This window comes from Papio anubis, unplaced genomic scaffold (genome assembly GCF_008728515.1).
Source record: "Papio anubis isolate 15944 unplaced genomic scaffold, Panubis1.0 scaffold1405, whole genome shotgun sequence".
NCBI lineage: Eukaryota > Metazoa > Chordata > Mammalia > Primates > Cercopithecidae > Papio > Papio anubis.
The window spans coordinates 275-17,556 of record NW_022161365.1 but is presented as its reverse complement, the minus strand read 5'-3'; the positions used below and the strand labels follow the sequence as shown (position 1 = coordinate 17,556).

At 48.1% G+C, this 17,282-nt stretch overlaps 1 long non-coding RNA gene across 1 annotated transcript; it reads left to right on the top strand.

The window, feature by feature from the left end:
* Positions 1–5,050: 5,050 nt before the first annotated feature.
* On the top strand, positions 5,051–14,246 carry LOC116272623. The gene is made up of 3 exons (XR_004181259.1): positions 5,051–7,206; positions 13,013–13,116; positions 13,781–14,246. It is a non-coding gene; the product is annotated as an uncharacterized LOC116272623 (long non-coding RNA).
* The last annotated feature ends 3,036 nt before the right edge of the window (positions 14,247–17,282 follow it).

Here is a 17,282-nt window from a genome sequence, read left to right as displayed (position 1 = left end):
CATACTAGGGGGACAAGGAGGGACATGGGAGTCAGTGGTAACACCATGAACCACCAGAGGATCGCGATCTGGAAGTCACACCAAGAAACACCAGCCCTTCAGGGACTTGTGCATGTGGAGAACCTGGGTGCCCATGGTGAAAAGGATTCTAGGCTTTCCAAGTAAAATTGTATGTGAGGATGGAGAAGTGATAAAATGATTCACGCCTTCAAGGCATCGTCACGGTGTTTCTCAGCTGTGGGGCAATGGCGCCCTCTGTATCAACAGCCTACATGAAGAGCATCATCCCTTCAATCCTCAAAAATCACCCTCATGGTAGATAAGAGACATGGGCTTTTGGATGTCAAATGTTTGCTCAGCAGCACCCAGGCCAGAAGGGAACACCTTCCATGGGGAGGACTGGATGAAATTCCCTCTAGGCCACCTGAGGCTCCACTTCTGATACGCAGGGGAAGGGCCTGGGGAGGCCTGATCCCCTCCTCATTTTAGTGACAGCACACCGGACGAGAGGGATATGATTGTTTTTGTTCCTTTAACATGAACGTGAGTCTGGAGAAACAGCTTTGGCCATCCCAGCCCCAGCCAAGTGGAAAATTCCGGAAGACTCCTGAGTGGGAGAAAGTGCATCCCAAGGCCCAGGATTTGCCAGGCAACTCGGGGAAGAGAAAACTTAGGCAGTTACTGAAGCCGTGAAAGGTTAAGCAAATGTATGTTTGAAAGGGGAAATGAAACTAGGTGATTTTCTCTGCCATCCAGACAGCAGACTGGCAAAAAGTTGAAAGCATGTTAGTATTCAGGGGAGGCTACAGTCAGAGACACAGCTACCTTCAGAGGCTGCTGGTGACCGTGTGACCAGCTGGAGGCCTTTTGGAAAGTCAACTGGCTAGAGCTGTTGAAACTAGAGCTGTTGAAACTTGCTATCTCCATATCTTTTCACCCAGATATCCCTTTCCCGGCTGTCTATCTTCCACAGGATATTTGTATATTTTATGGGTTGCATTGTGTTCCCTCCCCCAAATGTAACTGTTTCTATTCTCAACCCCAGAAAATATGACTGTGTCTGGACACAGAGTACTCCAAGAGGTAATTGAGGTGAAGTGAGTTCATTAGACTGGCCCCTAATTTAATATGCCTGGGGTTCTTACAAGGAGAGGTGGTGAGCGCACAGAGAAGTTGAAGAGAAGACCCTGTTCTGACCGAGATAGAAGTCAGCCACCTCCGAGGCAAGGAGAGAGGCCCAAAGAAACCACCCCAGTCTGACAGCTTGACGTTGGACTTCCAGTCTCCAGAACTGTGAGGAACCAGATTTGTGTGGTTAAGCTCTGCAGTCAGCGTGTCATGTTATGGCAGCCCTGGCAAACTTCTCCAGCCTATTAGGACACACATAGGATTACGCTCCCTGCAGAACAGGTGCCTAGAAAGGGAATTTTGTCATGACAGGCTCCACCAGCACTGAGAGGCTGACCCCTGTGGAGCATGGCCTCCCTTAAGCAATATTACAGTGAGATGCGAGGGTACACCTCCTGCCTGATGGGGATGCAGGAATGAGTTCTGTGAGATGACACTTTAAAAACAGATCCATAAAGAGGCTTCACCTTCTTTTGTTGTAATCAATGTCCACCCCCACGTTATTTGTGTTAAAGTTTTGGATTTTAAGTCCTGCAGGTGGTCTCGCAGGGCAGGGCAGCAGAGATGCCTGTTGCCAGAGATACACTTTCGGTGGGGAGTTAAAATGATAACAGTATGAGTATGTTGCTACAGTGTTATCACTGTACTCAATTCTTTGTGGCAACATGCTGAGATACTCCTGGCATAACATAAAGTGAAAACAAGGATGTTCCCTCATCTTCCTCTGATAGGTGAAAGGGACTTTGCCTGTAACCAAGTTGCCACTGGATACTACTGGCAGCCAGATTGCTTTGGGAGAGGATAGTGTGTCACTCAAGTGGGAAATTCCTAGGACAGAGCTTAGGGAGTCCCCATATTCATGTCTGAGTCCTGGGCCCACCCTGGTTTTCTAGAGTCCCTCTGTGGAGACCCTTCTGTGCCCCGTCTCACCCCAGAGCAGCACTGGCCGTGGTTGCTGGCGGTGGGCCCCTGCCCTTCTCTGAAGAAGATGGAGAACTGGAATCCATCCAACAGCTCCTGCTTGATCTGCTGTGTGGAGCTCTGCAAAGAGAGGGCCCGAGAGCCGGGCCAAGAGGTGTCAGTGGCCTGCCTGGCTGACCCCACAGTGGCACACCCCCATTAAAACTCCTTCCTGGTGTCCCCATCCCCAACAGAATTTGGCACATAGGAGCATCTACATAGACCTCCAGCCAGAGAAGGTTGAGGTCTCCCACAGATGAATTGGGATTCACATCTGAGCAGCAAACTGTGTCCTCGACACTGAGGTTTCCATCCTGCCAGGCATGGTCTGGGCAGTGATCCTGACATACGTACCAGGCTGCAAACACCTGACAACCTACCTCCTCCTCTCCAGGGAGGGCCCCTCATCTCCTGTGTCCCTCAAACATATGGGGAGGGACTCGGTGTTGCCCTGATGGGCACAGCTGAGGCCTGGCCTGGACGGGCCTGCCCTGGGCCCTGTGTTACCTGTGGGTGCCTTCTGGCAAAGGGCCAGAGGCGTCGAGGGTGAGGGTTGAACCAATGTCTATATTCTTGAGAAAGACTCTCATTTTGGCCTCTACTGCGACGAGGAGGTCGGCAGCACGTCGGGACACAGCAGGAGAACATGTTCTCCGGAGTGTCGCCCACCAAATGAACTGGAAATGGGGCTGTGTGTATAATATGGGTGCCTAGTTACCAGAATTCTAAGTTCTACTGGGGGTCTGTTAGCAAGGAAGTGAGGTCACATCTTGTAGGTTCCATCCTGTAAGCACCTCCTTTCCATAAGACCTACTCAAAGGCCCCTCTGGGTTTCTGGCCGCTCACCCTCCCCCGTCAACTCCTTACCTTTCACCATTATACAAAAGTGTGCCCCTTCAGCACCTTGGGAAGACCTGGATATAACCGGGGTCCCAGGTTTGAGGAGCCAGTGCTGGGTCAAACAGCCTTTATCTTAGCAGTTGTGAGACCCTAGAGAACTCCTTTGGTGTTTTGGGCTCTCCCCACCTTGCACAATGGGAGTTATGCTAGCATCATAACCCTTCTTAGGGAACTCCTGAGGTGTGTTTGAGATAAATCTTAAAAAACTCATGGTGTGGTGGTCCCTGTAGATATTGCACATACTTCGAGATGGAAGAACTACAAGAAGGGGTGAGAGGTAGCATGGAATACAACTCCAGTGGGCCTGGGCTCCACAGTGTGATCTCAGGAAAAGGCACTTTTGCTCTGGGCCTCGTCTTTCATGCTGCAGTACTGTACGAGGTTGAGATTAAATGAAATTCAGACATCCTCCTGCTCTGACATTGCACCTTCCAGTGCCTTCCCATTTTATTTAGACCCAGACCCTATGCCTCATCTCAGCCTAGGGTGGGCAGCATCCACAAAGACGGCACTGAGGGCTTAGTGACTCCCTTCTGAATGATAGAATAGGACACAGATGGTGGAATAGCACTTCTGGGCCAGTTTAGGCTATTTCAGCAAAGAACCGTAGCCTGGGGAGCTCATCAAGAAGAGAATTTTTTCTCCCAGTTTTGGAGGCTGGAAGTTGGAGATCAGGGTACCAGCCTGGTCAGGTCTTAGTGTGGACACTTCTTCCCCATTCACTGAGCTGCTACAGGTGCTGTCCTTTCCTTGGAGGACGGCTCAACTTCAGGAGCATGGGTGGACTTCCGTTCAAAGCCCTGCTCCCACTTATAGGTTGGTGATCATGAGGAAGTCATAGAGCATCCCTGTGCCTGTTTTCTCCTCTGAGAAATGGCATTAGTGAGAATTGCTTCCCTTTCTAATCACACAGAATAAAGCATGAGAAGAAGTTAACTCGGTGCCATTGGGCAGAGAGTGAGAGCCCAGCAAACCAGAGAGATCAGCTTGCCCACATCAGTGGTGAGGAGTGCGGAGAGTGGGTGAGGCTGGGGCAGGAAGCAGGCCAGCCTTCCAGAGCCCAGGAACAGGTGAAGGGCAAGAGTGAGCTCCTCACCTTGAATTCTCAGGAGACACAGGCATGCAGGAGCTGTGGGGAGCACAATCATCAGGGCTGCTCTCATTCCCCTGGTTCCCTCCATATCCGACGTGGTCCCAGGGCCCCTTCTCCCTGTGTTTCCTCTCTACCCTGCTTTCTTCCTGGCTGCCCTCCTTGGACTCATTTTTGCCCCTGGTCAGGTGGAATCTTGAGGTAACTATAAGCCTGTTAATAACTCCTCTGAAGTTCAACCCGTCATTTATTGAGACCTCTGAGCTTAGTCATAAACCACCTCCTGCTGGGACCTGAGAGGGGGCTGGAGGGAGCTGAGAGTGCAGTGGCAGATTTCCCTGCGGTTGCCACTACAGGGCCCACTGGCAGGTATCTGCTGAACTCGAGCTTTGTTTTGGGTCTCTGGGGTTCTGAGGTGTGATTTTCCCTCTGAAGATAGGCTGAGCCCCTGGTGGGTGCCTTAGCCTCAGAAATGGGTCCCCCTGAGCTGGGAACTGTGCTCTACCCTCACTTTCCTAGAACACCTCACACCTCGCCCTGCCCATTCCGGCTTCCAAGGCCCACATAGAGGCTCTGTAGAAATTGCTAAATACAAAAGGGCTACAAATAAGTCATAGGAAGTGTATTTATATAAGGCGGTGGCTTTCAACCATTACTATACGTTTACTTCAGCAAAGGCGAAATTTAAAAATGTTAATACTCTGAGTCACCCGCAGAGATTTGGATTTATTTGATGGGGCAGGAGACACAGGTATCTTTGGTTTGGTTTTGTTTTTTCTTTTTTGAAATGGAACCATGCAGTGTTTCTCAGGTTGTAGTGCAGTGGCACCATGTTGAGCACTGCAGCCTTGATCTGCCAGGCTGAAGGAATCCTCCCTTCTCAGCCTCTCGCGTAGCTGGGACTATGGGCATGCACCACCATGCCATACTACTTTTTGTGTATTTTGTAGAGGTGGGATCTCACTGTTCCACCCAGGCTGGTCTTGAAAGTCCTACCCTCAAGCTGTCGTCCTGCCTCAGCCTCCCACAATGCTGAATTTACAATTGTGAGCCACCGTGTCTGGCCCTGTTTCTTTTGAGTTCCCTTAGTGTTTCTAATGGGCATTCTAGCAAAGAAGATTTTGCTTGCAGAAGGCTCGCGGAACACTACTGAGGCTGCATCATCTTCACAGCCAACAGATTGTTCCCTGAAGTGTCTGCTTAGCAGTGCACAGGGTATTTATATCCTGGACTTTATGGAGCTGTTGGGTTTGGGGGCTGACTGGGGCATGAGTGTTGTCTCTGGGATCTGTCACAGCCTGGTCCTATGGGATACCCAGTCAAGCATCCTCCTTTCCAGACCACCATCCTGCCTCTCACTACTCCTATGGCAAGAGAACAAAGGTCATGACCCCATGGTCAGAGACATCCACAACAGCAATGAAGTTGAGTGAGTCATGTGAGGAGGGGTGGGGCACAGCTGCTTGTTGGAAGAGTGTTGGAAAGTATTGGTCCATCAGCTGTCACATCCTCCTGTTGCTGTTGAATCCCAGTGATCCTCACTTGGAGTCTGGGTCTCAGAAGGGTGTGGCACCTGGGTTCTTGGCTGGCTGAGCTGGTGCTTTTGCAGTCCACTTTGGAGCTTTGGTTTGTGAAGCCTGACCTGAGTTACTTCAGGAAACCTTTGTCCCTCAGGCTGCCTCCTACTTAAGAGCAGAGCCTTTGTGTGGAGATCTGGCTGGCCTCCCTAGCTCCCAGCCTGTCCTGTCCTGTTATGTCTGGGTTTGAGGTTTTGTGGAGGGGTCTCTTGCCATAGAGGAGGCAGTAGCAGTCGTGTGGATCAGAGTGAAGAATGGCGATCCCTGCTGGCTGTGCCCGGCCTTTGACTGGAGGAGTCTGAGAATGACCAGGCCTGGGGAGCTGTCATTCCTCAGAAACAGCATGTTTCCTCCCCTTTTGTGGAGTCTCTGGATGTGACCCAGAGTGTGCTGGGCCTCTTTCACTTGTGCTGGGTTTAGCTGTGTGTTTCAGGGTGGGATGTGCAGGGGATCATCTGCTCTGAGCCAGATAAGCCTGGCGAGGATTGGGGGGCGGCCCTCGAAGAAGCCAGATCTGGTGGGAGAGTAGGCATGGATAGGGAGGGAACAGGGTCACCAGGGTTGTGTGTCACCTGTTCTCGCTCCTTGGTCTGCCCGGCAAGTGAGAACAGAGGTGGAGGCTGCTGTGGACCCTCTTTGGCTTCCTGCAAGCAGGTGTTCTTTTGGGGAGCAAGGCAGATGGGGGACAAAGCTGGTCTCTGAGGTGTTGAGTGGTTCTTTGTATGTCATTGTGCTTTTCCTCTCTGCCGTCCCCAACAGCTCTACTGTAGCAGCCCATTGACCTAGTAAGTCACTCAGAGCATCGTGGTCCTACACATGGGTGTTACGGCCCCTTAAAGAGCCAGAGAGGGCTTAGGAGTTTCTCAGAAGACTGAGCCCAGGGTTGGAGGGTGCGAGAGTCACTGAGAACAGCCCATTTGATAAGTTGGGCAGAGGGATTGTGGGCCCTGAGCATGCCTGCCTGACCGGTGGTGACCATGCCAACAGGGCCAGGGCCTCAATAGAGCTTAGCTACTGAGCTCGACATTTGGCCAGTTGGTCTCTTGGTGCAAGCAGGAACGTTCTGCTTCCCCAAACCCTGTGTTTTGGTCTCCATTTTCCTTGGAGCAGCTGCAGGGTAGGTAGAGGTGTGTGTCTGCTAGCTGCTTGGTGAGATGAGCGTCCACCCAGCTGCCTCTGCTGGGGAAAAAGAGTAATGACTGCAGCAGGGAGACAACCGAGGCGGGGCCCTTTTAGAGTCAACCCTACTGCTCCGATTCTAATTTTCAGTTCAGATTTTGCAGGCCTGAGTGTGGGTCCCTGAGTACCTGCCCTTTGAATTCTTTTGGCGAGGACTTAGCATTCCCCAGGAGCTTCTCACTGAGCCCCAAACACACAGCCCCCAATTCACCACCTCATCCCTTACCAGGACCTGCTGAAGCACACACCTGTGGACCACCCAGACTGCCTGCCACTACAGGATGCCCTCCGCATCTCCCAGGACTTCTTTCCGGCATCAGTGCGGACATTGACCCCGCTGGACTGCAGTCACAATGGACTCCCAATGGGGAGGTGAGCTCAGGGCCCAGCAAGGCCTCAACAGGTTGAGGAGCCCAGGGTGGACCAGATCCCCAGTCTCTTCTCTGATTGCACAGGCATCGCTCTGTGCCCCTTGTCTCTGCAACCCTGATCCCCCATTCCCAGCCAAGGAGAGGTCTTCAGTCCTGGGTCACGCTGATTTGATTCCGTGTGGCATTCTGGGCCCTAGGCTGAGAGCTTTAAGCCCAGTGTCTCAGTCATCCTCCAAAGAATCCAGTGAGCCAGAAGAGGACACAGGCCCAGAGCATCTCTCCAGGTCCACCGCACAGTCTTTGAGCTGTGTCAGAGCTGGATTCTTTATCTGGGGCTGGCTGTTTGGAGGCCCCAGGCATTGTCCCCCGCACCAGGGAATTCGGCCTGTGGCTACCTTATTCTTGAATGCAGACACCTGCCTGTGCCGTCAGGGTGACCCGGGAAGCTGAGGGAGCAGGACATGTCAGCCACTTTAGATTGGCCTGCACGAGCAAGAGCCAGAAAGGGAGCCCCACAGTGGGAAAGCCTGGTAGTAGAGGTGGCCGAGGCCATTCAGGTTGCTGGAACATTCCACGTGGGCTCCTGGATGTCAGACAGCAGTTTCCCTGGGGGCCCTTCTTGATGCAAGGGTGAGGCTTAGCCCAATGAGGGAAAGCAACACTCAGCATTAGAGGCACAATTAACCCCTGTGTGTCAGCATCCTGGCCCAAATCAAAGGCTTCCTGACCGATAAGAGGTTGTTATGTGGCCCTTAGGAGGGAAGACTGCCTGGGTTCATGCTCGTTTGTTACATTTGTGAGCGAGGGGCGGGTCTGGAGAGTGTCCGATGGTGCATAGGGAGCTGTTTCTGTGCAGCTGCTGGTGCCAGTTGGCAAAACCATGGAATGTCACTAGTTTGTTTTGGTCTGGGGATATCTGAAAAATGTTTTAAGACTTAGAGTAGCATCGGTTGCAAGTCATCTTAACTGTACGCTTTCAGTACACACAGCTACATATTGCAGTATACGTAGATCACGTGGTGTGTCATTCAGACAGGAAAGGCTGGGACAGATGGTCGCAGCCCCATTGAAGCCCTCCTGACTCTGAAGGTAGCTGAGGGGAAACTCTGGAAATCCTCATGGAGTAGAAACCATCCAGAGCTGTGATGAGAGGCGGCTGCAGGTCCCCCCAGGACACTTCTGCAGCCCGACTGAAGGCAGCCCAGAGTCTCCCATCCCCTGGGTGTATTTTTTTAAAATCTGTCCGTCATGTATTAATTTGGGTTTGGTATTTGGTTCCCTCATTGTGTCTGTTGTTCGTATTTTTGTGTTAATGCCAAAACAATGTTGTTTGGATCACTATGGCTCTTCTATGTCATTTGTAATCAGGAAGCATAATACATCCGTGTACTTTGTATTTCCCAGTGGCGAGATTGCTAGATGACGTAGTGGTTGTATTTTTCGTTTGAGGAGGAACTGCCGACTATTGCTCATAGTGTGTACACCAGTTTCCATTGCCACCTGTAGTATCTAAGAGGTTCCCTGTCTGCAGATCCACACTAGTGATTGCCTGTTAAAAATTACGTTTTTGCTTTTGGCAACATTCATTTTATGTGGATGGAGACTCTCTCTTAGTGTGGCTTTGGTTTACATTTTTGTGATGATTAGTGATGTGGACAAGCTTTTCCTTTACCTGTTCATTTCCTGTCTTTTCAGAAATGTCTTTCGGTTCTTTGCCCAAGTTTTGTTGGATTGTTTGGTTTTGTTTATTTTCTCACTCTGTATAGTTTCTGGTATATGTCAGATGAACACCTTCAGCTACATGATTCCTTATACTCAGCGCCTGGCAGCATCCTCTGCTCATTCCATCTCTTCTGGTCAATGACCACTGCCTGTGTCTCATTCTTCTCCCTCCCCAGGGCAGGGCCCAGACTTCCTGCCTCCCATATTTCCTTATCCTCATGGAGGCCTGGCCCAGTGCTGGGCCAGCCACACGGCACAGTGTCCAGTGCCTTTCTGGGTGGTGGGCAGGTCAGTTGGCATGGAAAACGGTGTCTGGGATTTCTGAGTTGACTATTGAATGCAGACTCACCCCACTCACAACCAGTCACCACCACTGCCACCCAAGCAAACCACCCGGGAGCCTGGAAATTGCTCTGCCCACCTGTTGCCATGGGTACAGACACCTATCATAGGGAGAACCGAGAAGAGACCCAGCCCACCTGCCCCTGGTGCCCAAGGATGACATTCAGGGGATCACCCCAACCCACGAACCACAACCTGTGTCCATACAGCCTCCCACAGGGCCTAAGGACAGGCTGACCCCTCCCAGAGATCCTCCACCTCGCAAATGCACAAGTACTCCATCTAGGGACCAGGGGATAGACCTGCCCTGCCTGCCACTTCTGGTTTGTGCTTGCACCAGCAGGGGGCCTAACAACAGGCCAGATCACCTGCTGCCAGCATCCAAGCCTGCCATCTTGGGGCCTGGGGATCACCCTGCTCTACGCATGAGCACCGTCGGGGGCCCCGGGGCCGGTTCATCCCACCTGGCATGTGTATGCATGAACTGGAAATGTGTTTTCCTGTCGGGCGCAGTGGCTCACACCTGTGATCCGAGCACTTTGGGAGGCCAAGGCAGGTGGATCAGCTGAGGTCAGGAGTTCGAGACCAGTCTGGCCAACATGGTGAAACCCCATCTCTACTGAAAATACAAAAATTAACCAGATGTGGTGGCACACGCCTGTAGCCCCAGCTACTCTGGAGGCTGATGCAGAATTGCTTGAACTCGGGAGGTAGAGATGGAGGCTGCAGTGGGCTGAGATTGCGCCACTGCTCTCCAGACTGGGGGACAGAGTGAGACTCCATCTCAAAAAAGTGAAAAAAGAAAGAAAAACAAATGTGTTTGGGGCTGGGATACTTTCAACAACTCAGAGACATGGGGAAGCAGTTGATACGACACAGAAAAGACCGTGGCAGATCCAGCTGACAGATGTGATAGCAGTTCTGCTGTTATAAAGCAGTCTTTGTTTGACATTAAGGTTTGTCACAGCTCTTGAAATTTTGTCAGTGAGGTTGAAAGTGTCTCAGAAAGTCCACTGACCCTTGTATTGCATATGCATGAATAAAGTAACAAAAGTTTTTTTATCTTTCTGTAGAAATAAATGTGAACTTGGGTTAACTTTCTGAGCCGGTTCCCTTGGAAACCTGGAAAAGGTGGAATGTCATCTGTGTTGGGTTACCAGACTACAAATAAAAACATCCCGTAGTTGGTCATCATTATCTGAATTGGGAGAGCTATGAATGAATTGTAAACAATGGGGGCGTCTAGAGTTAGAGAAGAGTAATTGCAATTGTGGAAGTCTGCCATCAGTTGGACTTTGCTGTTATACATGTTTTGAAGTCTATGGTCAACTTTTTGGTGGTTGACTTTGGAGAAAAAATCAAGAGGTAAACCATACTTTGGGTTTCCCTGAGTGCAGTGGTGTTTGTAACTAGGCATGTCCCTTGCTGGGACCCTTGAAAACTTTGACGATGGGACTGTTAAAAGAAATCTCAGTTCCTTTTTGAGACACAGGCTTCTAAGCCGGGTAGCCCTGTGCCCTCCCATGTGACCTTGTTCCTTTGCACCTGAGGTGTCGCTTGGGGAGCAGGATCCAGAGAATAGCCCCTGGACTGACGTGTGCACAGCCATGAGGACTCCTGCTAAAGACACAGGCATGATACCAGTCTGCTGGCACACGGTGTTTCGTGTCTTGTATCCTTCTACATGATACCAGTGGCCCTGTTGGCTTCATAGGGACTCTTTGAGCCACGTGAATGTTAGATGCATAATTGAGCTATGGCCAGCCGAGGGCACGGTGGCATGTCAACGTCACTGATCATCAGAGAAACACAAATCAAAACCACAATGAGATATCATCTCACCCCAGTTAAAATAGTTGTTTGTCAAAAAGGCAGGCAATAATGAATACTGGTGAGGATGTGGAGAAAGGGGAACCCTCAAACACTGTTGGTGGGAATGTAAACTCTTGACCTCAGATGATCTGCCGGACTCCTCAGCCTCCCACAGTGCTGCTGAGATTACAGACGTGAGCCACCATGCCTGGCTACAGATGGTATTGTTTTATATGTGACTGTTCGTTTCAAGTACATTGAATGCAGTTCCCTTCTGCCTGTTTGTGTTGTATCACAAAACCCATAATGAAGCCCTAAGACCAGAGCATTTGTGAGCCACTCTTGGATTTTGAATGGGACATGGATGGACTCAGCCTCTTTTAATTCCTCTAATGAATCCCATGAGATTTTAAAAAAAAAACATTCACTTTAGATTCAAGGGGTACATGTGTAGGTTTGTTACATGGGTATATTGTGCAATGCTAAGATTTGGAGTGTGAATGATCCCCAGCACCCAGATAGGACCCAATATGTAGGTTTTCAGCGCTCACCCCTCTCTCCCCTCTGTGGTTGTCCCCAGTGTCTGTTGTTCCATCTTGATGTCCATGTGTACCCAGTGCTTAGCTCCCACTTGTAAGTGAGAACATGTGATATTTGGTTTTCTGTTTCTGCTTAATGTGCTTTAGATATGACCTCCAGCTGTATCCATGATACTGCAATGGACATAATTTCATTCGCTTTTATGGCTGAGTAGTATCCCATAGTGTGTATGTACCACATTTTCTTTATCCATCCACCGCTAATGAGCATCTAGGTTGATTCCATGTCTGTGCTCTTGTGAACAGTGCTGTGATGAACATACAGGTGCAGGTGACTTTATTTTTATTTTTTATTTTTTTAGAATGATGTATCTTCCTTTGCGGATATCCCCAGTTATGGGATTGCTGGGTTGAATGGTAGTTCTTCTGTAAGTTCTTTGAAAAATTTTCAGACTGCTTCCCACCATGGCTGAAGGAATTTACAGTCACACCAACAGTGTATAAGTGGTGGTGTATGCCTGTAGTCGCAGCTACTCTGGAAGGCTGAGGCAGAATTGGTTGAACCTGGGAGGTGGAGGTTGCAGAGAGCCAAGAGCGCCCCATTGCACTGCAGTCTGGGCAACAAAAGTGAAACTCCATCTCAAAAAAGAAAAGAAGAATTTGCAAAACTCAATAATAAAATAAAACATGAGGAAAAAACTTGAACATACTGAAGGTACAGATGGCAAAGACACACACGAAAAGATGTTCAACATCATTAGTCATTAGGGAAATGCCAAAATTAAAGCCACAGAGATACTGCTACACACACAGAAGAATGGCTAATGTTTAAAAACCTGACCATGCTACGAGCTATTGAACATGTAAAGCAACAGGAACTCCCAAACACTGCTGATGGGGATGTAAAACTGCACCACCACTTTGGAAAGCAGTTTGACAGTTTCTTAAAACATTAAACATGCATCTGCCGGCCGGGCGCGGTGGCTCAAGCCTGTAATCCCAGCACTTTGGGAGGCCGACACGGGCGGATCACAAGGTCAGGAGATTGAGACCATCCCGGCTAACACGGTGAAACCCCGCCTCTACTAAAAAATACAAAAAACTAGCCGGGCGAGGTGGCGGGCGCCTATAGTCCCAGCTACTCTGGAGGCTGAGGCAGGAGAATGGCATAAACCCGGGAGGCGGAGCTAGCAGTGAGCTGAGATCCGGCCACCGCACTCCAGCCTGGGCGACAGAGCGAGACTTCATCTCAAAAACGAAAAACAAACAAACAAATGCATCTACCTTATGATCCCCGCATTCCACTCCTAGGTATTTACCCAAGAGAAAAGGAAATATATGTGCATGCAAAAACTTATACATGAGTTTTCATAGCAGCTTTATTTGTAATAGCCCAAAACTGGAAACAACTCAAACGTCCATCAGCAGATGAATGAATAAATTGTGGCACACCGTCCTGCAGAATACTCCGCAATAAAAAGGAACTACTGATACACGTGAGTGAATCTCAAAATAATTATGCTAAGTGAAAAGCCATTTAGAAAAGAGTACTTGGGCCGGGCATGGTGCCTCGCAGTAATCCCAACACTTTGGGAGGCTGAGGTGGGCAGATAACTTGAGGTCAGGAGTTTAAGACTAACCTGGCCAACACGGTGAAACCCCATCTCTACTAAAGATACAAAAATTAGCTGGGTAGGTTGGCATGGGCCTGTAGTCCCAGGTACCTAGGAGGCTGAAGCATGAGAAGAGCTACAGTCTGGGAGGTGGAGGTTGCAGTGAGCTGAGACTCTACCCCAGTGTGGATGACAGAGTGAGACTCCACCACACACACACACGCACACACACACACACACACACACACAAAGTATATTTTACATATCCCAAAATCTATAAAATGCAAACTATGGAAACAAAGTACATCAATGGTTGCTTTTGAATGGCGGCGGGCAGGGAGAGACAGGAGGGAGGGATTACCAAGAGGCATGAGGAAACATTGGGGGTGATAGGTACGTTTACTATCTTGATTGTGATAGTGGCTTCATGGATGTATACATGTGGCATGTAGAGTGAGATGGAATCGATTGTGTTTTTGATTTGTGTGTGTGTGTGATAAGTGGTACTTGCTACGTTATTCTGAATTTGTTTTAATTCGTTGTGTAGTACTGGGCAGAGGACCTGAAGACATGAGGTTGATGCACAGGTCAAAGAGAAGATACTCACCATCGCTGATTCACACAAAAGCGTAAGTGAAAATCCCACTCAAGATTTCGTCTCACTCCAGTTAGAATGAGTACTACCAACATTTGATGGCAGTTTTGTCTCTATAGAGTGTGTGTGTGTGTACACACACACACAACCCAAGGGTGCAAGGGACATTCTGAGATAAGTATATGTAGTATCATGATCAATCATCATATCTGGCATCTCTGTGACCTTCCATCATTATTATTTCACTGTGGAGAGAATATTCAGAACCGTATTTTCCAGCTGATTTTCAAAAATTTTTCTAGATTCTGTTGACCCTAGTCACCTAGTCAGCCTGCTGCTGTGCAATAGAACACCAGAATGGATTCCTTGTATCTGAGCGTCACTCTGTACCCGTTACCAGTCCCTGCCGCGCCTCCCTGCTCTCCCCAGCCTCTAGTAACCCCTACTGGAAGTTCTGCTTTTAAGAGACAATGTTTTCTGGATTCTATGTACCTGATGTCATGCAGCGTGGGTCTCTCCCTAGCAGACTCATTTCACCTAATTGTCTTCCGGGTTTCTCCAAGTGGTTGCAGACGACATGATTTCCTGAAGTGTTACAGCTGAAGTGTGTTTCCTTGTGTACATATACTGTGGTTCTTTTATCCCTTCTTCTGTGGATAGACAGGTAGGTTGATTCCACATCTTGGCTATTGTGACTAGGGCTTCAGGACACATGAAAAGGCAGATAACACAGGGATTTCATTTTCTCTAAACATGTACCCAGTGGTGGGATTGTTATTGGAGTGGCAGTTGTACTTTTACCTTTTGTTGCTTGTTTTTTCTTTTTAAAAAAAAAAGACGGAGTCTTGCTCTTGTCACCCAGGCTGGAGTGTAGTGGCGCGATTTCGGCTCAGTGCAAGCTCCGCTTCCTGCGTTAAAGCGATTCTGCCACTTCAGCCTCCCGAGTGGCTGGGAATCCAGGCACCTGCCACCACGCCTAATTTTTGTATTTGTAGTAGAGACAGGATTTCAGCATGTTGGTGAGGCTGGTCTTGAACTCCTGCCCTCATGTGATCCCACCTGTCTCTGCCTCCCAAAGTGCTGAGATTACAGGTGTGAGCCACTGTGCCCGGCCTACCTTTTACTTTTTTAAGGAACTTCCAAAAGTTTTTGTAGTGTGTACATAATTTTCATTCCACAAAGTGTGTGGAAGATTTTTTTTTTTTCTGCAAGTCTACGCTGACCATTGCCTTCAACAATTTTGGTTTTTGTCTTTTGTAATACTCATTCTAGGTAGAATTAGATGGTAACCGAGTATGGTTTTGATTCATGTTTTTGTGAGGATTAGTGATATTGAGGAACTGTCACTGTGAGTCCATTTCTTGCCATCTTTTCACTCAGGTCTATTTAGATCCTTTTACTTGGATATTTGTTGTTTTTATTGTTGTTTTTCACTTAGTAATATCACTTTATTGTATGTGTTAGATAACAACCTCTTTCAGGGTTAGGATTTTTTATTGTTTCTCTCAGTTTTTAGGATTCCTTTTTTTTGTTTCATTGTTTCCTTTTCCCTGTAGAATTTGTAAAGTGTCCCTAGTTGCATATGGTTATAGTTGCATATGTTAGCAGTGACTTTTGTATTCAACACTGCGCTTCCATGATAACAGAAAAACATGCATGCGCGCACACACGCACGGAGCCAAGCCTTGCACTGTCTGTGGGTATAGTTTCCCTACCTTTTTTTTAGTGTTATAATGCTTTTTTACCTTTTGCAGCCTGTTTGCATAGATCAAGGGTTTCCTAAAATATACACCCACTCTCTTTTCTTATAGGACCTTTACAGTTTCAAGATTGAGTTTAGGTCTTCATTTTGTGTTGATTTTGTGTATCGTGCATTGTAAGGGTCCTATTTCAGTGTTTTTCCTGTGGATATTCAGTTTTTTCAAAATCGATAATTGAACCAGACTCTCCCTTTCCCATTGTATCTTTTTGGGGTTTTGAAAAATGTGTTCCCTACACATCATGTTGGATAGAGTATTTGGCTGCCTCATTGTGCCACTTAGGTCCTCGTTCTGTGTTTGTGACAGTCGTGGATTGTTTGGAGAACTACAGATTGTTTTTTGATTGATTATTTTCTTTGGTTCTTACCATGGATTTTTCTTTTAATGCTTTCTACTCTTATTATTACAGTTTAAAAGGTATATATGTAAGTTAGTTACATCTGTTGATTGCATGACCCTGAGACTTGGGGTCCCAACAATCCCGTAACCCAGGCAGTGAGCAGAGGGCCCACAGGGTGGGTCTTCAGCACACGCTCCCTCTCCCCTGTGTTTTTATTGGTCTGTGGTCATTCCTGGTGTCTGTTGTTCTCTTCTTTATGTTTGAGTCCATTCAAAGTTTAGCTCCCACTTATAAGTGAGAACATGTGGCATTTGGTTTACTACTTGGGCCTTAGTTCACTTATGACATTGGCCTGCAGTTTCCACCTTCTGTTGTCAGGTGATCCTCCCACCTCAGCCTCTGGATTAGATAGGTCTACAGGTGCCCACCACCACATCCGGCTAATTTTTTTATTATTGTAGAGATGGGATCTCACCATTTTGCCCAGGCTGGTCTCAAATACTAAACTGAAGTGATCCATGTGCCTCGGCTTCCCAAAGTGCTAGAATTACAAGTGTAAACCACTGTGCCAGTCTCTCATCCACTGTTGATGGCTAGGTTGATTCCATGTCTTTGACATTGTGAATAATACTGTCATGAACATACAAGTGCCTGTGTCTTTTGGATTGAAGGATTGATATTCCTTTGGGTAGATGCACAGGAGTGGGCTTACTGGGTGAGATGGTAGTTCTGTTTGCAGCTCTTTGAGAAATCCCCGATCAGCTTTCAACGGTGTCTGTACTAGTTTTCATCCCCCTCGAAAGCATACCAGTGTTTCCTTTCCTCAACTGCCTCGCCAGCATGTGTTCCTTGTCTGTGTGGTCCTCACCATTGTGACCTGCGTGGGATGGCATCTCGTCATGTTTTTGATTGGCAGCTCTCTGATAGTGAGTTTGAGCATGTTTTCCTATTTGTTGGTTGCTTGTACATTGACTTTTAAGAAGTGTGTGTTCATGTCTCTTGCCCATTTATTAATGGGATATTCCCTAGTTGACTTGTTGATGGGCCTTGTAGATTCTGCATATTAAATGTTGTGCAGATGCACAGTTTGGGACCGTGTTCTCCCTTTGTGTGCACTGTTAACTCTGTTGGTAGTTTCTTTTGCTGTGCAGCAGCTCTTTCAGGTATTCGGTCTGACTTGTCAATTTCTGTTTTTGTTGCCGTTACTCTTCAGGACTTAGCCATCTAAATGTTTTGCCAAAGCCTATGTGGAGAAGGATATTTCACAAGTTTTCTCATAAGATTTTAATAGTTTGAGTTTTTATGTTTATATGTTTTATTCATCTTGAGTTCCTCTTTGTGTCTGGTGAGAGGT